This window comes from Pleurodeles waltl, chromosome 2_2 (assembly GCF_031143425.1).
Source record: "Pleurodeles waltl isolate 20211129_DDA chromosome 2_2, aPleWal1.hap1.20221129, whole genome shotgun sequence".
Taxonomy (NCBI): domain Eukaryota; kingdom Metazoa; phylum Chordata; class Amphibia; order Caudata; family Salamandridae; genus Pleurodeles; species Pleurodeles waltl.
Genome location: NC_090439.1, coordinates 1,095,123,763 through 1,095,147,076, shown reverse-complemented (window position 1 = coordinate 1,095,147,076; position 23,314 = coordinate 1,095,123,763).

Sequence of the window (23,314 nt, the reverse complement as noted above, 5' to 3'; positions counted from 1 at the left end):
TTGACTCCAGTCCACATTTGGGCAGAGTGACAGTTGGGGCTTTGTGCATACTTTTCAGGCAGCCTGTACACAGAGGTGCATCTGCATGCTGAATAGTCTTCCTGGGCTGGGAGAAGGGAGAGGCGGGGCAAGCCTACATTTGTAAAGGCTGTGCCCTGGCCTCACACCATAGGGTCATTAACCCCCCCACTGATGTTTGGAGCCTGTGCTGAAGGAGAGAGGGGGCATACCCAGAACCAGTTGTAACTGGCTGGAACCTCCTCTCCCTGCCATTGCAAAACATTGTAAGGACTGAGTATAAGTACAGGGGAATTTTCCCCACAATTTGGAGACTCTTTGAACTTACCTGGAACTGGACACAGACTGCTGGAAGAACTCACCAGGAACCACCATGGACGACTGCTGCTGGGCTGACCTGTGACCTGCTTGGTCACTAAAGAGGACTTGCCACTTGCTTCATACTCCTTCTGCTGGCCTGTTGTTGGGCCCTCCTACTGTGGGCCTTTCCTTGCAAGCTTTTGCTCCCCAGGGGTAGGGTGCTGTAGCCCCTGACCCCTGCATGTCACCCTGAAGCACGAGGGGTGCTTCACCTTCATCTTGGCTGAGATTGAGCCCTTGTTGGTGTGCTGCGAAGCGTTCATTTTGCTGGCCGAAATAAATCACTGCCGCGACCCGGGCTGTTTGGTTGCTAAGCGCTGGAGTCGTGTTGACTTCCCATGCCCCCGGGGCACCAGAAGAATCCTTTTTGTGGTTTACTTGGTGCTCGAGCACTCATGTCGTACCCCCGGGGTGAAGCGCGCTCAGTGGAGTGCCCCCGGGGCACTGGCAGGCACCAACTTTGGTGCCTGCCTTTTTCTCGACGGCCGGGCGGGCCGCAGAGCACAGCTTGCAGCTGGGCGGGCGGAAGGAAACCTCATCAGAGGTTCCCTCCAGCCCCAACGAGGCCGTCCTGCTTTTGCTGTGACTGTGGGCGGGGCGGAAGCCTCGCCGGAGGCCCCCTGCGCCACTGGTCCTTGGTGTGGCCCTTGTGTGGCCCAGTATTGATCTTTTGGTCCCCCCACTTTCGTGGAGGGCCAGTAAAGGCCTGGGGGGGCCCTACAACGATCGTGGGTCTCGGGGGGGCCCGCGGCCCGCCCTTGAAGCGGAGGGGGTGCGTGGCACCCTCCTCCCCCTTGCATTTCTTCCAGATTGTGGCCCCCCTCGTGAGGGCCGGTAGAGGCCCGGGGGGGCCCCCAGTGATCGCAGGCCCCAGGAGGGGCCCGTTAGGAGTACAGAGGGGGTGCGTGCCGCCCCCCTCTCACCCACAATTGTCAGGGAGGCCCCCACGTTGCGCAGAGGAGCGCCGGGGGCCTTCTTTGTTCTTCTAGGCACTGGAGGTGCCGGCATCATCAAACCAGGTACTTTTAGAGGACTGATATGTTTATAATCCAAGTTCTGCATAAAGACTTTGCTGATTGATATATATTGCCTGTCTGTTTGATGATGCTTTTACATATGTGTGCAGATGTTCCTTTTATGGACATGAATTGCTGATATGTACTTTTATGACTTGCCATGTGTTTTTTACTGTTCCTACTATGGGCTTTTTATGATATTCTTATGAAAAGTGCTGGCTGCTCGTGCCAAGCTACCAAGGGGGTGAGTAGGGGTTATCTTGGACGTGTAACTCCCTTGCCCTGACTAGAGTGGGTAAGTTCTGCCTGGCTGAGGTGCATACCCTAGCCAACCAGAAACCCCATTTCTAACAGGTATATTTTCAGAATTCCCGTTGTTGCTCACAGTCAACTAAAGGGGAACTGAGCGTTGGTGCACAAAGTGTACATGTAAGTATGGGTACACTTTCAAGCAGCATTTTTTTACAAGACCAAAGTGACGCTCAGAAAAAAAGTGGTTTTACAAAATTAAAGAGATTTTCCTACCCAAGCATATTGTTGTGAGTAACTCTGCTTCCAGCTGCGTAGACCCTGAAAGTAAGAGAACAACCTTTGCGATGGGCCAGAATATAGTGCGTCCCAAAATGGGAACGGGAAGTGAACAACCCAGATGTGGCGGTGGTGTAGGATGGAGATTTTACTTCATGGTCAAAAACATTTTCGCAATGAATTACAAAAAGAAAATAATTCTAACTCTAAGGATTTTCCGTTTCATATGCGGAATTGAAAACTAAGTACAATTGTGCAACTGAACGGAATAAAAACTCAAAATTTAGTGCTCAGCGCAGGCTTCCAGAGGTTTTCTTGGAAATCTTTGTGAATTTTTTTTAATTTAGACATTTTTACCTAGGAAATTGTATACATCTCTAGATGCATGTTTTCTAATTTTTAAAGATTTTGTCCCAAAGTTCAGCTCGCTAATGTCCCACGTTTATATCTTGAGTGGGCATACGGCACTGTAAATTATTGGGGGACCAGCACATTATTGAAAAGGTAGGATGCAGGTTTCAGACTAGATCCTGCAAATTCATTGGGCATTCACAGTGCCTGTTATTGATGCCTGAACTCTCCGCAGGCCAAAAAGTGCAAGTTTTCATTATTTCTTCTGCGTGCTTACCATTTGCAGAGAGTTAACTTAGGTTTATAAAGCTGCTTTCATGATAGATATAATGTTAGCTGGACCAGTGGCTGCAGTGCACAGAAGATTCATAATTGTCTACTGTATTCTTGCATCATTCACATTTAAAAAGTAGCCCTATATTATGTATACGGTACAGTGCCATGAGCTACACCATGGAGCACATTTAACTGGGTGCCCAGATGCAGACAAGTGAACTGTGCCCTATTACAGTTAATGCACTGCACGCAAACCAGCCGCAAACCATGTTTAAAGCAGCCGGTCCACTTTCATTTTGCAAACTGCAACTTGGCCTGCCTTTGAAAAAGTGGCAGAAACCCCTAGACAGGCTAATTTACTGGCTGGCAGAGTCATAGGACCCTTTAAAGGTCGAGCGTGCAAGCGCTCTGGCCTGTTGTAATCTATCTGTGGGTTTTTAACCACGCCCACAGTACGCCCATCACTATCACTCGTTCATGAGCTTGCCGTTCAAAAATCCTTTGTTATCATTGGTAAATGCTTTGGGGCATAATTATACTCCGTTTGCGCCGAATTTTCTTTTTTTTTTTTCTACGCAAATTTGGCGCAAAACTAACGCCATATTTATACTTTGGCGTTAGACGCGTCTAGCGCCAAAGTATGAGCAAAGAGCGTAATTTTTTTGCGTGAACGCCTTCCTTGCGTTAATGAGATGCAAGGTAGGCGTTCCCGTCTAAAAAAATGACTGCGACGCAAATGCGTCGTATTTATACTCCCGGGCAAAAATCACGCCCGGGAGTGGGCGGGGCAAAAAACCCCGCATTTGCGCCGGATTTTAGCGCCTGGGTCAGGGCAGGCGTTAAGGGACCTGTGGGCTCAAAATGAGCCCACAGCTGCCCTCCCATGCCCCCAGGGACCCCCCCTGCCACCCTTGCCCACCCCAGGAGGACACCCAAGGATGGAGGGACCCATCCCAGGGACATTCAGGTAAGTTCAGGTAAGTATAATTGTTTATTTTTTTATTTATTTTTTTTGGCATAGGGGGGCCTGATTTGTGCCCCCCTACATGCCTCAATGCCCAATGACCATGCCCAGGGGACAGAAGTCCCCTGGGCATGGCCATTGGGCAAGGGGGCATGACTCCTGTCTTTACTGAGACAGGAGTCATGTAAATGGCGTTTGGGCGTCGTTAAAAATGGCGCAAATCGGGTGGAGGCGATTTTTTGGCGTCAACCTGACTTGCACCATTTTATGACGCCCTAACGCCATTTTCCCCAACGCCGGCGCTGCCTGGTGTACGTGTTTTTTTTCCACGCACATCAGGCAGCGCCGGTCTGCTAGCGCCGGCTAACGCCATTCAATAAATACGGCGCCCGCATGGCGCTTCAGAATGGCGTTAGCCGGCGCAAAACATTTTGACGCTAAACTGCGTTAGCGCAGTTTAGCGTCAAAAAGTATAAATACGGGCCTTTATGTTTTTCTCTCTAATGGGGCAGTTTTGTTACTGTCTTGGCCATCGACACAATTGCATGGATAATTGCACATTTGTTAAGTCGAGCGTGCAAGCGCTCTGACCTGTTGTGATCTATCTGTGGGCCTTTAACCACGCCCACCGCACGCCATCACTATCACTTGTTCATGGGCTTGCTTTTCAAAAATCCTTTGTTAAAATTCATAATTGCTTTACATTTGTCCCTCCTTGGGGCAGTTTTGTTACCGCCTTGGCCATCAACCCTGTTACATGGATAATTGCATGTTTACCGATATGTTTGACTGCAAGCAAACTTCTTTTTCATTTTGTGCCTCTCTTTCGCGCTCATGCCAGCCGTGGTGCTCTGAATCGGATTGCTTATGCAGTCCCTGATGTTCCCAAAGTCAACATGGGTGTTGAGGCGCACAGTCAATATAGTGCCCCATACGCTAGAAAAATGCATCACTACCCACTTAAAATCTTATTTTTTTCAAGTGTTCAATTTTCACATTCTTGCTAATGTTGTAGCAAAACTGTTCAGCGTGCTAATGTTCGGTTCCTTTTCAGTAAAAAAAGAATCCACATTTTCAATGATTTCAATGACCTATTTCTTGTTGAATTTTCTATAATCCCAATGTGGATGTCACAGCCAAAAATTAACTGGACATGTTTGTCTTGTTTGCTTTGGTCATGCAATTATATTGTGCCCATACGTGCAAACACTAACTATGCATTAATTGTGTTCTTTGGAGAGCACAGATAATGTGTTTTATTGGTTAATTAAACCGGGATTAATTCATTCTATTGTACCTCAAACAACGGAATACTAAGAAGTTTCTGAAAGCTTTCACGATTTTATTAATGCAAATTTATTTGCCTTGAATTATTTTCACTGATGTATTTTAAGTGACCATTAGGTGTCACTATGAGAACATTACATGGTGCATTCCTTTAGAGATTTGAATGCAAGTATACACATAATTCGAGGTATTTCCATACTGTCGAGTTCTTTGGATTTGTGAATGTTTTCTCAAATTCAACTTACTTCATTGACATCTTGTTTTTAAGAAGTCATACAGTCAACATTTTGTCCTTCTCTGGTGCTTAGTTTGAGTCGGTGGTTGTAGGTGGGGCCCACCGGCATTCATTTTTGGGGGCCTGCAATAATTGTTCCTCATCGGACTTTCACCAAGAGCAAGAAAGATAGAAAAACACAAAAGGGCAAAGACGGAGAAAGAAAAAGGCTGAAAAACAGTGACAAAAAAGCAGAGGTTAAAAAATAGAACAGGAAAGTGTGAGATGAAGGGGAAGGGAGAATTTGGTGGAGGACAAACGAGTCATGGGGTTCAATCAAGACCAAGCAGACTTTTTGTTTGGCTTCCTCGACATTCAATAGAGTTGGCTGTGGGTTTCTGAGCAAAGCTTTGGGGCTGGGCAGTCATTCTTTTACAGCTAAGCCTTGCTCTTATGTACCCGTTTTATAGTCTTTCCTAATGTAAAGGATATGCCAATGGTTAGCATAGGAGGTCAATTTACTAAATGAAATGAGCAGCTGAAATGATCTCCACACCATTATTTTGAGCCCTACCCCCATATGCACCACCAGCATGCTCTTTGATGTAGTCATTACTTCAATCAACTATAGGTCAGCCAAAGACAACGTGTAAGCAAAACGTCATCCTCTATTCCCACGATCAATATGAAAACCTGAGGTCAATGTGTGCATTTGAGGAATAGTCAACAACTTTGTTGGGTTATGCAGCCAAATCCTCCAGTGATACCCAGTTTATAGTAGAAAGAAGAAACATCTGTTAATCTGCAAATGTATTCTAAAACCTATCTCTTTCATTCCTATTTACTATGATCTCTTCTTGCTCATTGCCATATTGGTGCATTTATAAAGATATTGCATATGCCTATTTTCAATATTGTTTCATCAAATGCATTACACATCCTCCTTAATTAAAATTTGCCACTTCGTCTGCCAGCTTTACCCAATTGTATTTAATTGAAGAGCAGCACAGTCCTCAACTACCAGTACAGTGGCCTCTTGAAGCATTGATACAAGATGGTTTACTCACCCATTGCTATTGCGCACTAGGCCCTGAAAAACCCAATCAAAGCCTTAGATTTCCCACGATCATCTACTGCAGTCCACAGATACACCACCTGTAGCCATGGCTTGTCCAGCTACATATAAACAGGGATTTTTCTTGAGGAATTTTTAGAGTGATGTGAATAGGGCACAGTTTTTTACGATGGTTGAAACAAAATATGAGGGATTGTTTTGTGGGTACTTCTTAGGAACATGTGCTGAACATAAAATGGAATTAAGGGCCAGATGTAGCAAAATAATATTTTGCGAGTTGCAAATAGTGAGTCACAGCAACTCGCAATTTGCAACTCACAAAATATTATGCAGAAAGGTGTCTCAGACACCTTCTGAGACTCGCTATGGGGTCCCAAAGACCCACCTCATGAATATTAATGAGGTGGGTCGCAGTTTGCGACCCCATAGCGAGTCTAGGCACTCACAGGGATGGTGGCCTGCTGGAGACAGCAGACCACCATGTCCGTGACTGCTTTTTGAATAAAGCAGTTTTTTTTTTCTTTTTGCAGCCCGTTTTCCTTAAGGGAAAACAAGCTGCAAAAAGAAAAAATTCCGAAACCATTTGGTTTCGGTTTTTTCAGAGTAGGCAGTAGGCTCTGAAAAAATATTTTTTGGGGCATTCACAAAGGGGAAGGGGCCATGGGACCCCTTCCCCTTTTGCGAATAAGTTACCATCCACTTCAAGTGTATGGTAACTGCGAGTTGGTTTGCGACCGCATTCGCAGTCACAAACCAACTCTGCATGGCGATGTGGTCGTAAATAGGAAGGGCACACCCCTTCCTATTTGCGAGTCGCAGCCTCAAACTGCGAGTCGGTACTGACTCGCAATTTGAGGTTGTAGATCGCGTTAAGCCTTTTGCGCCTCGCAAACCGCGTTTTTCGCAGTTTGCGAGGCGCAAAAGGCTTCCAACATCTGGCCCAAAATTCCCACAATTATATTCAGAACTCTTAGTATCTCAGGGTATAGAGCCCACTGACAGTACATTAGTTGTACATCCTCCCACGGCATGGAGTCAGCACAGCAGATAGACCTGCTCTATTTGGAATATGGACTCCAGATTCTAATCCCAGCCTCGTGCTTGACTCACAATTCTGTGATAACAAGCAAATCGCTTACGCTCTCTGTGACTAAGGGCCTGATTTAGAGTTTGGTGGATGGGCTACACCATCACAAACATGAAGGATATTGCTTCCTCCATATTACAATGTCCATAGAATAGAATGGAATTTTAGATGCAAGTATGCCTACTAATAAATGGAAAATATGGTGCAACTGCAAAAATTTCCCTTCTACTGAAATTTCCCAAGGTTTTTTTCAAGGAGCACTGCATCACTCTACAGCCCTTATTACGAGTTAAGGGTTAACCCTTTCGCTGCTAGACCTTTTCCCCCACCAGTGCTAAGTCTGTTTTTGGCTATTTGGGGTAGTTCATGCTTAATCCCCCATAACGTTTTGTCCACATAAGGTATGCACGCCAAATTTGATTCCTTTTTTCCCAACTCTCGAGGGATTCTAAAGTTATCCAGAATTTGTGGAGTCCCCTGGAGGGGACCGAGAAATTAGGCAAAGTACAGCTAAATAAAAATTTTGGGAGAAAAATGGGGAAAAAATTGCTGCAGAAGATAGTGTCTATTTTTTCCCAGCAAATGGCATCAGCAATCGGTTTGTGGAGCTAAAATCACCATCTTCACAGCTTTCAGGGACAGGCAGACTTGAATTAGAAAAAAAAGTTTCAACACAGTTTGGGCATTTTACTGGGAGATAGGCCATTTTCCTATTTTTTGTGCTTCCAACCTCCTTACATTTAGGGGTAGGATTGGCATGAAACTAATGGTGGATATCGGAAAGCTATATATTTCTGAAATGTAGACAAAGTTCTGAATTAAGCAAGGGTAACAGTTGAAATTTAAAAAATGAAATTGAGTTGAAAAAAACAGCCATTTCTGTCTACATTTTCATGTGTAAGTTCTTCTAAATATGGCAGATTTTCAAAAGCAATATACGGTTACATCTGCTGGATCCCTCTGGTTGCGGGGATATATAGGGCTTGTAGGTTCACCAAGAACCCTAGGTATCCAAAGCCAATAACTGAGCTGCTCCTTGCAACGTTTATTTTTATTTTATTACAGGTAAACAGTAATTCATTTGGTAAAATATACAGAGTGAAAAATAGGTATCAAAGAAACCTATGTATTTCCAAAATGAGGACAAGATATGAAGTTTAGAAATAGTGGTTATTTTCACATCTCGGAATTTGTGGGTACCCTTACTAGCATGTGAACACACTGGCTCACATTTGGAAGGTGCGAATGCAAAGAAAGACAATTGGTGATAACACGTTGTTATATGTTGCCTTGACAATAGAATACAAGGTACGTAATCTGAGAGAATGTTGTGAGGAATTCTGAAGTGGGAGTTAGAAGTGGTGAGAGGACGAAGATAGATGTGTGCTGTATTATTGCTAGTATCGGAGCAAATAAAACTTCTTTAAAAGAACTACGGAGTAAGAACTTGCTTCTACACATGTGTTTTACTATTCTGTATTCCCTTAAGTCTTCCGATAAAAATGGTACCTTAATTGTGTGGGTAGGCTTAGTACCTGTGACAGGAAATGGCCTAAAACACAAAGTGCACACAGCACATTTTCCCACTAAAACTGACCCTTTTTGGCAATGTGCCTATATGGGGTTTTTGGGATGCTAGTTCAGCCAGCACCTAGGGAAACCTAGCAAACCTGTAAAATTTTTTAAACTAGACACCTAGAGAAATCCGGGATGGGGTGACTTCTGTGGCTTTCACCAGGTTCTGTTGCCCAGAATCATTTGCGAACCTCAAACTTTGCCTAAAAAACACATTTTCCTCACATTTCTGTGATGGAAAGTTCTGGAATCTGAGGGGAACCACAAACGTCCTTCCACCCAGCACTCCCTCAAGTCTCCAGATAAAAATGGTACCTCACTTGTGTGGGTAGGCCTATTGCCGGCAACAGGAAACGGCCTAAAAGACAACATGGGCACATCATATTTTTCCACCCAAAATGGACCCTTTTTTGCTATGTGCCTAGCTTTGGATTTTGGGTCCTAGCTCAGCCTACATCTAGGGAAACCTAGCAAACATACATATTTGAAAACTAGGCATCCAGGGGAATACTGGGTGGGGTGACTTGTGTGTCTCCCACTAGGTTCTGTAACTCAGAATCCCTTGAACACCTCATAATTTGTCTAACAAAACACATTTACCTCACATTCCTGTGATGGAAAGTTCTGGCATCTGAGGGGTGCCACAATGTTCCTTTCACCCAGCATTCCCCTCAGTCCCCTGATAAAAATGATACCTCACTTGTGTAAGTGGGCGAAGTGCCTGCGACAGTGAAGGGCCAAATACGTTTTTAGGCTGACTCTGCTTTGGGCACCCACACAAGTGGGGCAGATTTTTTATCAGTACAGATGGAGTGATTCTGGGTGGTAGGGATTTTGTGGATTTTCTTCAGATTCCCAAAGATTCCATCACAGAATTGTAGGGAAATGTGTGATTTCAGGCAAAGATGGAGGTTTGCAAGGCATTGTGGGTAAGAAAATGGTGTAGAGTGCATGTGAAACACACCACCCTGGACTCCCCCAGATACTTCATTTTCAGAAGTGTTGTGAGTCTGGAAGGTTTTTCCAGCTGGCAGCGTACCCAAGTCCAAAAAATGGAGTTGCTTACCATTGCAAGTGGGACGATATTGGGAAACAGCCAAGTTCTCAACACCCCAAAGAGTCAAATGTCCTCTTGCATGCCATTGGGATGAGATGCTTTAGTCCGCAGGGGGGGCAGAAAGACTGTTGCCCCCTTCAGTTGGTGTGGAGGTATAACTATGCCCATGGTGGTGGGCAGCCCCACCCTTTTTTTTTCTTCCTTAGCATCTAGCGGTCTTTCTGCCCCCCCCCGGGGGGCTGATCAGGAGTAATTACCTCCATCTGGCACCCAGAGGGGAAGAAAGACTGTGTCCCCATTTATTCTGGGTAGAGGACAAGCCATGGCCATGGTGCCCCCCCTCTTTCTTTAAAATAAAATGATTCTCTGGCATCTACTTGGCTCAATCGGCTCATTTTACTTTAATTTCCCCTGTAATGATGTTGTTGTCATTACAAGGTGGGGATATTTTCAACTGTGGTTGCTGGGGAACCTCTTCCCCGGGAACCACACTGAAAATATCAAAAGGAAATCCCTCTGGTGCACCCACCAGAAGGGATTTCCAGCGCCATGTGCGTGGACGGCTGGGAGCCGTCCAACGCATATGACCCCCACATCGTTGGACAGCTCCTGGCTGTCGAGCAGAGCATACACACATGCACGCACGCATGCAGAGGGTAAAACTCAAATCTCTGTGCAATACTCGTGTTTGCCGGGGGATTGGAATTACGAGTTATATCCACTTATGAGAAAAAGTTTAGGAAAAAGGCAGTTTATTAAAACCTAATTCTGCAAGTCGTGGTCAATTTCCTTTTAAAATGTGGATTAGGAAATATTTGCCACACGCAGTAAAACTTCACCCTGGGGTAATGATGTTTACCAAGTGAGGTATATAGGGCCTGATTCTGACCCCGGCGGTCTGAGACCGCCGGGGCCAGGGTCGGCGGGAGCACCGCCGACAGGCCGGCGGTGCCCCGCAGGGCATTCTGACCGCAGCGCTTTGGCCGCGGTCAGATTTGGAAAACCGGCGGTCTCCCGCCGGTTTTCCGCTGCCCTTGAGAATCCTCCATGGCGGCGGAGCGCGCTCCACCGCCATGGGAATTCTGACACCCCCTACCGCCATCCTGTTCCTGGCGGGTCTCCCGCCAGGAACAGGATGGCGGTAGGGGGTGCCGCGGGGCCCCTGGGGGCCCCTGCAGTGCCCATGCCAATGGCATGGGCACTGCAGGGGCCCCCGTAAGAGGGCCCCACTTAGTATTTCAGTGTCTGCTATGCAGACACTGAAATACGCGACGGGTGCCACTGCACCCGTCGCACCTTCCCACTCCGCCGGCTCAATTCTGAGCCGGCGTCCTCGTGGGAAGGATGATTTGCTCTGGGCTGGCGGGCGGCCTTTTGGCGGTCGCCCACCAGCCCAGGGCAAATCCCAAAATACCCTCAGCGGTCTTTCGACCGCGGAGCGGTATTTTGGTGGGGGAACTCTGGCGGGCGGCCTCCGCCGCCCGTCAGGGTCAGAATGACCCCCATAGTCCCCTATATTCCCAAAAACTCAAAATTAGGGCATTAGTTTGTTCATATGCATACTATTGATTTATTTACAACAATACCGAAAAACAACAATGGGTCTGCCATAGGATACTATCCTTTTGGCTTTGTTGATGCTCCTTTTGTCATAGTTTTGCAAAATCTTATTGTTCAGGGAGCTGCGCATGTATTCAAAGCGCGCATGACTGTTTGGCCGGCTGAACACGGCCCGCCAAAGCACCATGCGCACTTATGTGCACATAGACCTCCTTCAGCCCAGCCCATCACCGCCCCGCCCTAACCCTGCTCCCGAGGAAAAATAAAATGATAATAAAGTTATGCTATTATCATTTCATTTTTTCCTTTCGTATACTGTATAAAACAATGGGACAACGCTCCTCCGCCTTAGTGGAAGAGCTGTCGCTGCCCAATGATATCCATGGTGGCACTGGCATACATGTTTGTTATTGGTCTTTTATAGTTTGTATACCCAGGGGTCGGAGCAGTTTGTCATGAATATGACGGATACAGTGCAAATGGCTGAGTATTGACTACAGCCATGTTCACCCAGGCTCTTACATATATAAGCAAATGGTACCACAATGTACACTCATAATCTGACAATGGGTTCTTGAGAACTGGACTTTAATCATGTTCATCACTGCTAGGTTCATTTTACATTGTAGCAATGATTGTTAGTTCAATCTGATGTTCAGGTACATGTTTTGCAATTGCTGATTGCATAGTACCTCTGGTCTCATACACTGGTGACATATTTTATTTCGGTTGTGATTTTGAAATAGAGTAGTATAGGTCATTATACTGAGTGAAGGTTAAATCGTATTCCAGGCAATGCATATTTCTGAAAAACTACAGTATGTCATTGTGCTCCATGAAACTGCTTCATGTCTGACAATTCTTGGAGAGTGTTGTAGGGTGGTACAGAGTAGTTTTTGCCATTTCTTGCCATGGAATACATCATAGGTTGTCTTGTGGCTGTCCTTTTTGAAGTACCATCAGGTTTCGGCCTCCCTAATTGCATGATGGGTTCTGGAGGTGTTTTCCATAATGAAACTAGACTTTGGTACTATGGCTATTCACTGCTTACAGATGAGTAGTGTAGGGCATGTTTTGGCAGTCAAAGTATGTGTTACTGGTACCAAGTTCTCATACTGTCTTCAAAAACTATCAAGCAATCAGTTCACGTTGATGGCTTCCTAGATTGTAAAGTCAGTTCTAGCATGCTGGTTCTGCATTTTCTTGGTCTGCCTGCTCTATGGTGCAGAGCGTTTCACTATCCCTCCCGTGTGACCCTGCTTCATTTTGCCAGTCCTTTCTTTCACCATTCACTCAAGGACATACCTAATGTTTAATAGTATTCTGTTTAATGGCATTGTACCAAGGGTGTGCATTTGCACTGAGGTCCAGAGCCCTGAGAGGCCCACTGAGCTCTGATATTTGCTGTATTTACTACCCCAACATTCAAAAGGGCCATTTTCATTGCTTGCAACAGGGCCATGGGATTCTGTCCACGCTACTGCATTGTACTGTATTAAACCTATTCTTTTGTATAGTGAAAATTCTGAGTAGACACCAGACTAGCAGTGGCATACCTTTGTTAAAGGCCCGAGCCAGGAACCATGGCCTTCTACACAACAACAAATAAATATGCTTCACATTTCACATACTGGGTCTGAACAGTGATCCACTTGAGTATAGAGCAATGTTCACATCTCTTGGGAAATGATGGGGTCATGGTGGTTACCTGCCTGGACAATGACTCAAAGAGAGACAATGTACAGTAGCCACGAGGAACTGTGGCCCAATTGGCCTACACAGAACCTGAGATCAAGATTATTAACTTACCTTGCCAGGGTCAAGGACATACTGAAGACGCTGAAGGGCTGTGCCTGCTAGTAAGGCTGCACTTTGCCATCAACCTGCCCTCCCCTAACACCTACTGTGAAGCTATACCAGGACTTGTGACCTAACGTTAGACACAATTTATGACATGAAGATGGTTACATGTCTACAATTTGACCATGTAGGAAATGGCTTTAAACCATTTCTACGGCGGTCTTCCTGCACTGGAACTCTTGCGAATCCAACCATTTAATCTCCCAGAATCCTTCATTATCTAGAAGTGGTGCACAGCCAGCTCACAAGCTAAACTGCTCCCTGCCTAGGTTTGGTAACCTTAATGACCAGCCATGTTGCTTGGAGGTCTCTATATTTCACAACCTTCACTCATTGACCACAGAAGCACTCCAGTTTATACTTTGGCAAGGGGACCATAGGTTTGGCTCAGACTCAATAAAATGTCCTCCTTAAGTCCTGGACTATGCAAACACAAGGCCAATGCCCTAGGTGTGACAAGTGGGTGTACCACATTACATTCACCTGTCCAGCCCTCATTGACTAGAGTACGGAAACCAAAGACTGCTGAGCGGATCCAAAGATTGTTGCGGGGGTCTTTTCCCACACTATAGTCAGGCATTGCCAACAGCATCCGACGTTGGCAGAATCACAGCGACTTACCGTGCAAGCACTGAAACAGCACTTGAGGTGATATAGCTGCCGGAGACAGTGATAGAACATTCTTGTTTTCTCTGGAGGGTCTTATTTCAACTGTTCTTCCTTTCCTGTATGTAAATAAAGATGTATTCAATGTATAAGATATTGGCCTGATTAGACATTGATTTTGTGGAGTTTTTTATTGTTGCATACTGTGCCTGACTTTCAAAGCTACAACCAATTAACTGCAGTAAGCCTTGCCAGCTTGGCTTTCATGGAGCAAAGAGCTCAGACTGTGAGTTAGCAGGAGTCAGAGGAACCATTATGTGTCAACAGTAGTGCAGGAAGTAGGGGCGCGGCAGGAGCTGCATCACCCCCTCGATTCAGCTATGCATATTTGAAAAACAAAACCATACTTCAGAAGATGAGCCCCAGCAGATCATTAATTGGGTAATTATAAAGTAACAGTCTGGTGCTGCTGCCCCGTGAGCATTTCTTTGCAGCAGCGTAATCGGGTCTGTTATTGCTTGGGCACGAGCTGTGAAGTTATTTATTGTCAAATGCATTCCTCTAATCCAGCAAGTGACTGTAAAATCAAACAAAAGCAGAGTGTGGCCTATGAAGCACTGCCAAGTGGTTTTAAGATCAGATTTCTCTTTTTCATGTGATTTTTTACCAGTGCTCCTTCGAATCACAAACATCCTTGTTTTTTAAACAAATATTTATTGGCATTTATAATAAACAATACATTCGAGTCTTGACATATCTGTATGTATCCCATCAAAGAACATGGTTTATCAAGGAGACAATCAAAGGTCATAGAAGTTTAATCATGAGAAATAACCTTGTATCTGCCACAGAGCAATATTGAAAACAGTACCCCATCTGTTCTCCACCACTTGTGTCCCATCCAATTTGTGACCTAATGCACAGAGGGCCTCATTTACTAAAAAGTGGCACAGCGCAGCGCCGCTTCAAATTTTGTCAGCGCCACGTTGCGTCACTTCAGAAACGCAAGGATGCGTCATATTTAAGACAATACGACGCACCCCTGTGTTTTCCCTAGTACTGACGCTAAATTTAGCTGCCTAGCGTAAATGCAGGCACCCTTGCACTGCACAGTGCAAGGGTGCCTGCATTGCAAGAAATTATTGTTTATGTGCAGGAAGGTGTCCTTCCTACAAATAAACAATCAATAATGGCGATTTGCTAGTCCTATGTGTGCTGCACAATACAGCACACATAGAAGTAGCAAATCGTCATTATTTAATTTTATTTAACGATTGTTTATGTGCAGGAAGGGGCACCTTCCTGCACATAAACAATCGTTAATGGTATTTTTCTCTTCCTGTGTGTGCTGCAGAATGCAGCACAGATAGGAAAAGCAAAAACGAGGAAAATAAAAGTATTTCTCCTCGTTGCGTCATGGTAAATCTACCCCTGGTGTGGCGTTAGTTTTTGGCGCTGCCTCAGATATACGACTCTTCGTAAATCTGGGGAAGTATCATAAAGCAATAGATGTTATGTGGAAATGCCACAGCAACACCCTTTGCACGCCCCTTTCACACAAACTAATGCGTGTAAAGGGGCAGTATTTACAAGGCAGCGTTAAGCCACAAAAAGTGGCTTACTGCTGTTTTGTAAACATGGGGCAGGGCATTGCGCCACTAGAACATCGGTAAAAGTGATGTTCTTGTGGCGCAATACCCTTGTAAAGGCCCCAAAAGAGCACCTGGTTCTTCCAAGCCTTACTGTCATGTGGACTAAACCACAGGGTTAAGGGGGATGGGAATCAATGAAGCCATCATATGTAAAACTAGTAGCAAAAAACGGGCAAATCAAGTCGACCCCGCACAGGCCAATGTATAAAAAGGAAAGTAACATAACCGGTAGGGGGAGGGAGAGGGAGAATATCCTCTCACACCCTGGCTAATCACACACATCTTTCATGGAACTATAGAGGTTAAGTCAAGTACGTTTTAAAACCAACCTCCTTCTTCACTTTTTGCTGATTCTTTTTAAACATAGGGCCTGATTTAGATTTCGGCTTTTGGGTTACTCTGTCACGGAGGTGGCGGATAGCCCGTCCGCTGAAATATAAATCCCATCATATCCTATCTGCCACCTTTGTGAAGGAGTAACCTGTCAACCGAAATCCAAATCACGCCCTTAATCTGAAAGCCCTGGCATCAATGTTTTTGTATATCTGAGGTAGGGTTTCCATGATCTTCTGAGAAAAATGCTGGCACTTTTTCATGTTTTCAAGAATTTGCTTTGAGGCGTTGAGGATCATGGTCATAAAGTGATCATTTAAACCACCTATACTCTTTTTAGTGTTAATGCTGTCCATGTTCACTTAAATAATCATTTAGGGTCACCATAGACAGCTCTAAAATAATTTTTAAATGATTTCTCCTTGCAATTTATGTCTTGCATTCAAAAAGAAGAAATACAAGCTTTTTCTGATTTCCCCATGAATTTATAGTTTTGAAGGACGTTGGTCGTGTTTCTAAAATGTCACCATGGTGGAGCCCAGCTCGGGGATTTCTACTCTGGATGAACCATAGACCACACTGGTCAGCCCCCGCCCTCTCACAGCCTTCAGATCACATGCTGTTTCTTTTCTTTCATCATTTTTGCATAGTGATAAGACTGGGCAAACCCCACAGGCTGCAGTGACACCTGGGTGAAACCTTGTCAAAATAAACCAAATCACACAAACACCAAATCTTTAAAACATCAATAACAGTTAATGAAATATATACCTGATACTTGTCATTATCCCACAATAGCTGCCCCAGAAGAAATGGGTATCACGTCTTATAATGGAAAATTTAAGACTACATGTTCCAGAATTTAAAGTGTAGTATGTTGTTGGCTAAATGTCACTGATGGACCTGGCCCTTTTTGCAGGGTGATCCCAAAATTTTTTGCCTCCTTCCTCCTATTTTCTATGACCTATTTTTGTTGGCTTTAGTACTCTGGGTTCTTTATCACTGCTGACCAGTGCTAAAGTGCAAGTGCATTCAGTCTAAATTGTAGTTGTGATTTGTTTATCCATGATTGGCATATTTGATTTAATAGTAAGTCCCTAGTAAAGTGCCAGAGAGGTGCCTAGGACCTGTAAATCGAATGCTACTAGTTGGCCTGCAGCACTGATTGTGCCACCCTCTTGGGTAGCCCTATAAACATGTCTCAGACCTGCCACTGCAGTGTCTATGTGAGCAGCGTGGAACTGCCAGTTTGACCTGGCAAGTGTACCTACTTGGCAGGCCCAAAACTTCCCTTTTACTACATGTAAGACACCCCTAGGGTAGGCCAAAGGCAGCACCATGGGCAGGGTGCAGTGTATTTAAAAAATAGGATGTCTACTGGTGTGTTTTACATGTCCTAGTAATGACATACTGCTAAGTTCATGTTTCACTATTGCAAGGTCTATCTCTCCCATAGGTTAACATGGGGAATGCCTTGGAATATCTTTTAAAGATAAGTTTCCATTGGGAGCATATGGAGATATGGAGCTTGGGGTGCTTGAACTCACAATTTGAAAATACATCTTTTGGTGAAGTTGTTTTTTAACTTGTAAGTTTGAAAATGCCACTTTTAGAAAGTGGGCATTTCCTTGCTTAACCATTCTGTGCCTCTGCCTGGCTGTGGAATACACATCTGGGTCGCAATGACAGTCGGGCTATTTCACCCTAGACAGTCACACAAATGGAGCTGAGGTGTGCCCTGCATATCCTGATGGGTCTTCCTGGGCTAGAGTGGTGGGGGAGCTGACACTTGCACCTGAATAGGGCTGTGCCTGTCCTTACACAAAGCACTCTCCAACCTCCTGGTGTGTGCCTGGGGCCAGAATAGGGATAGGCAGGTTCGTATGCACTATAAAGACATTCCTTCAAAGTAGTCTACTTCAAAGGCAGAAATGGGTATAAGTATTGGACTGCTGATCCCACAACTTCAGAACACTTCTGGACTGAGGACATTCTGCCAGGAAGAAGAGCTGGATGCTTGAAGAGGACCTGCCAATCTGCCTGTTGCTTTGCTGTACTGGCCTGCTCATGCTACGTCTGTCCTGTGATTGAAAGGACTGGACTTTGCTTTCTACATCCTGCTTTCCAAGGTTCTCTAAAGGCTTGAACTGAGCTTGCCTCCTGTTAGAAGTCTCAGCTCAGAGACATCAAAGACTTCATCTGCTACCACTTAAACTTTCTTGCTGAGAGCCCTGACTTGCCAAGTGGTCCCAATTCCAGTTCCTCGGTCCTTGGAAGTGAGTTATGGTGAAACCAAGAAGAAACCAAGTGCATCGACTCCAGAGTGACTTCAGAACCGGTGCTGATGTCGGACTCTGTGCTGCTGCCTGCACCCTGAGCCGTGGTCCCCTCTGAGTGCGGCTGATGCCGCATGCCTACCGCTGCTGCAGTGCCTCCAAAGTTCTGCCACAGCGTGAGTCCAAGGTGCCATGTTCCTGACGTCCGGGACACCCAACTTTGACCCTGCTGCAGCACCTGTGGCTCTGTGGTGTGATCGTGACATTGTAAAATCGATGCCGCACATTTTAGATTCACCCCGCGGGATCGTAAGGACTCAACACTTCGCCACCGATGCTGCATCACTTCTCCTACAATCGTAAGGAACGGATGCCTCACCTCCCCTGCCTCGCAGTAAGGAATCAACACCTCACCTCCCAATAGCAGCAAGGAACCAACGCTGCACCAGCTCCAGTGATGCCTCACCTCCCTGGCTCTGTGCAACGTCTTTGTTTCATTGTTTTCAAAGGTACTGTACCTGGGGGTCAGTGCAACTCTGTGACTGGCCCACACTCCCTTGTGGGTGACGTTGGACTGTTGGAAATGACTCTGTCAACGATGTCGTGATAGCCCCAGTTGGAGCTATTGTGTTTCTAGGCGCTATGCTAGGATTTAATCTTTAAAAGTTCATATCTTTGCTTGTGTATGTTAGATTTTTGCCGTTTTAGTCTTGTTTCACTTAGATAAATAATGGCTATATTTCTAAACGGTGGTGTCTGTTTGTAGTGTTTTCATTCTGTTACTGTGTGTGGGTACAAATTCTTAACACATTGCCACTGAATTAGACCTGATTGCCCGTGCCAAGCTACCAAGGAGGTGAGCAAGGGTTACCTTAGGAGTGTGACTCCCTTTTCCTGGCTAGAGTGAGGATCCCTATTTGGTCAGGGTGTCAACTGACTACCAACTAGAATCCCCATTTCTAACAGTCACTAATTAAAACAAATATCTTTCACAGAGGGTTGGGTAGTTATAAGTGAATGTACTAGGAAGAATGTGTTGTTTTAAATATGTAATGCACATGTGCTGCAGGACCACTTTCAGTGAGGTTAACTTTCAGCTCTGCTTCAGTGGAGTCTGTTGATAAGCCAAGTTAGCATCAAGGGAGAATTCAGGGGTGCCTGGCAGAACTGAGGGCCTTAATGGACAGCCTGAGAGTGATTGTGGGCAAAAGTGGGCAAAAGTGAGAGACTAAAAGGTGTTTAAAAATACTGAGAAGACCCAAAGGCACTTGTTAACACCAACTGACTTACACCCATGTAAAAATCTGCAGGGGAAATGGGCATGCCAATCCTTTTATCAGGATGAATTACATATCAGTTCCTGTCCTCTGACCTCACTCATCAAACGCTAAGATCATTCACCTGCACTTAATAAACATAGATGCATTTACCTAAAATACCCATTCGCACTATGGGTAGCACACTTTTCACAATCTGAATTACTCTCTGGCCAGAGCAGTGGGCCGTGCCTTATCGTGCCTGGAGCGGCCTCCGACAACACATCAGAGCCTCCTCTTGTCTTCTTGACTTTCCCAAAATGCTGAAGACCTGGCTTTTCCAGTAAGCCCCCTCCAGGGCTGGCCTCACACATCTGCTACAGATTGCCTGAAAACCTTCACTGACGATTAGTGTGCTATAAAAACAAAGTTCACACAACATAACATAACATTGGGAAAGTCACACATGGGTTGCTGAAAGTGCTGCCATGCAAGACCAGCTACAGATTGTGCATAACACAAATGCTTATAGCTCAAGTCAGACTGACCAGGTGTGATGATGGTGAATGCAGCAGCCTGAATAGGAAATGGGAAGTCTTGGTAGAGAGTGTGACAGACTGGGAGTAAATAGAAATAACTGAGAGGGGATGTGTTAACCCGAGAGAGAATCAGAAGGATTGTAATGTGAGAACCTGAAAGGAAATCAAAATAACTGTAAAGATTTCTACCAGTCTGAGAAATACCTGAAAGAACTGGGCAGAAGTGGAAGTGGTCATTGGAAAATGATAGCTGAACAAACAATTAAATAGAATAAGTTATTGTAGGCAGGGTCAGCTTCAGGGCCCCCCAGAAAGAGCCTGGTGAATCCATCTTGCACATGTTGAAATCTCTGGAGGAGTTTGAGAAACTATCCGGGCTTCATATGAATAGGTCTGAATGCAGTTGTTTTCACTAGGGCAGAACTAGGAATCCAATAGCAAACTTCAGATTTTAATTTCATAAGTAGCAATGTTGCACATGGCCAAGATGACTACCTTCGATGTAACACAGGCTGCACGCTGAAAGAGATCTGAGAGTCAGAGAAATTCAGTGAATAATTCTCCTTTTCCATGATAGGCTCACAGACTGTTGGAGGGCTACCATTGTAGAATGGTCCTCAAATGTGTGTTTCATGGTCCACCCAATAGTGTCAAAGGGCAACACACCTAATCTCTTCTTGAAATGGATACTTTTTGCAAATCAAGCCACCCTTTTTGGCTTCCATGTAATTTACAAGCTATATGGTGATTCTAAAACAGCTGGATGGCTGTGAACAATTAGAAAACAATGAATCAACTATACCAGTGGTATACAATGTGTAACTTTGAGGAAGTTAGGAGGCATGGAAAGGTCAAAATGGGACACTTCCCATCAAGAGCAGGAAACAGCAACTGGGAGGCGTTCTGGGGGAGACAGCTTGAATACAGCACATTACAGGCTCTTTTGTGACTGTCACAAGATGGTCAGACGCTTTGTACATTACATAGGGTTATATATAATGAACATGCACAAAAGGGGGAGCTGCAGGTTAAATGTAAGTAGTGTGAGGCTTGAGAAACATCATTCATGGATAAGCTGTGGACTAGAACCTTATGAAAAAGTAACTCCACTGCACTCATTTCAGATTCCTACCTTGTTATGTGTGTTTGTAAAGCACGCTGTCACCTACAAGGGTATCTTGGTAATACGCAGGTTTGTGTACCTAACCCTACCTAGGGTAGGTTGGTTAATTGAAATGCTAGATCTTAAGCATCTTGCTGAACTCAAGAAGAGAGGAGAAGGCTCTGATGTGGAATGAGTGGTCGTTCCAAGCTTTAAGAGTTAGGTAACAGTAGGAGTTTGAGGATGAGTTCTGGATGGTTTTTAGTTTTCCGGGGAGTTGCATGGTGTTCCTGGCATAGAGGGTATTCCCATAGTCCAACCTTTTGGTGACTAAGGTGTGACACACATTTGTTTTCTGTTATTGCTTGGGAGACATTTAAAGATCTTTCTCACCATCCTCAGGGTGTGGAAGCAGGATGCAGTGATAGCACTGACTTGTGTGGTAATATCCAGTCAGCTGCTGATGATGATGCTGAGGTTCCCGGTGTGGGTGCTGGGTGTGGGTAGGATTTTGTGTGGCCACCAGTTGGAGTCCCATAGAGAGGTAATCTTTCTGAAGGTCACTACTTCTGTCTTGGTGTTGAGCTTGAGACAGCTTTTATTCAGTTAGCTACTTCAGTCAGGCATGTATGTCTTCAGTGTAGAGAGAATCTTGATGTCATGTGCGTGGATGTCATTGGCCAGCAGTATCATGTATGCACTGAAGAAAATGGTGCTGAGAAATTAAAATTGAGTCATTTCAAAGATGAGTTTGCAGACTTCCAATAAGTAAGGTACAAGCTTGTGTTCTATCCATTGAGAAGGAGTAGATCCATTGGAGAGCAGTCTTTGGATGCCAATCTTGTGCATGCGTCTGATGAGGATGGAGCGTGAGACCATGTCAAATGCTGCAGAGAGATCCAGGAGAAGGAAGACTGCTGTGTTTCATTTGTCAAGGGTCATGGAGGTTTCATCTGGGGTAGGGATACGTGTTGTTTCTGTATTGTGGTTGGGTCTGAATCCAGCTGTGTGGCATTGAAGAGCTGGTGGTTACTAAGGTGGTCAGTGAGAATGTCAGTTGATTAGTTTCTATAAGACTTTCACCTGTTTTTTCAGAGGAGGGAAATGGGTCTATAGTTGGAGAGTGTGGCTGGGTCAGCAGATGGGCTCATGAACAGGGGCATGATAATTCTGTGTTTCCAGGTGTCTGGGAATGTGGTTGCATTGATGGAAGCATTAAGGATGGGTTTGATAATTGGTTGGAGGCCACTGGGGAACTAGTGGTAGGGCAAGGATACGGTCCCTGTGTACCCCTTTGAGTGGATCCACGGAGTGGATGGTGTTCGTGGTAGTGGCAAGTGTGATGGTGGTAAAGAAGAGCCATAAAGTCAGGGTTTGTTCTTCAGCCGTGATGGGAAGTTGAGTTGCAATGGTGACTGGGTCTAGTTGAGGGTCGAAATTGCTATAGTTGGAGGTGATTATTTTTCAGAAGAATTCTGAGACCTTGTTGCAAAGATCCTGTGAGAGGGTGATGTTGCTGGAGGTGGCAGGAAGTGCTGTGAATCTTTGACGAAGATGAAGATTTCCTTGCTGATTTTTGTGTCAGTATTGATACAGTCTGCAAGAGCTGTGTGCCTGGTCTTTTGTATTTGCTGGTGATAGAGTCTAACGGCAGATTTGAAGGTTTCTTTATCTATGGTGTCTTGACTTGTTCTTCATTTGTGCTCCAGTTGCTTGCAGTGGTGTTTTGTCAGCTTGAGATTGCCTGTGGTGGGGCTTTTGCTTTTGATTTGTGCTTGAGGGGTGCCATGGTGTCAGTGCATACAGTCATCCAGCTGCTGAGGTTCTTGATGGCTTTTAGCAAGTTGTTGGTGTGCTTGTGCTGGTGCGCACAGATGATGGAAGTCCAGTCCTTTTCTGTGATGCTTTTCCAGCTGTGGTGGGTGGGTTCAGTGGTCATACCTCTTTGGTAATTCAGGATGATTCTGCTGAAAATTATGAGGGAGCCGTCTGTCCAGGGCATAGTTGCTGCATTGTCAACTATAATGTTGCTGGTTAAGTGAAAAATGAAATCCAATAAGTGTCCAACAGTGCAGGAGGGTTTGGTAACAGGCAGGGCAAGGCTAAGGTTTTCTATGAGGGCCACAGAATTTGGGTTTGTGTGGTCTCTAGGTGAAAGATAAATTCTCCAAGTAGGATGAAGGTGCTGCTCTGGATATTGTGGGGTGCAATGGAGTCCATGATGCCAGTGGCAAATTTGGTGTGGGGTGCTGGTGCTCTGCCCAGGTGGAAGCTGTTAAGCTGTTAAGTTCTATGTATCTGGTGGGGATGTCTATGTTGGTG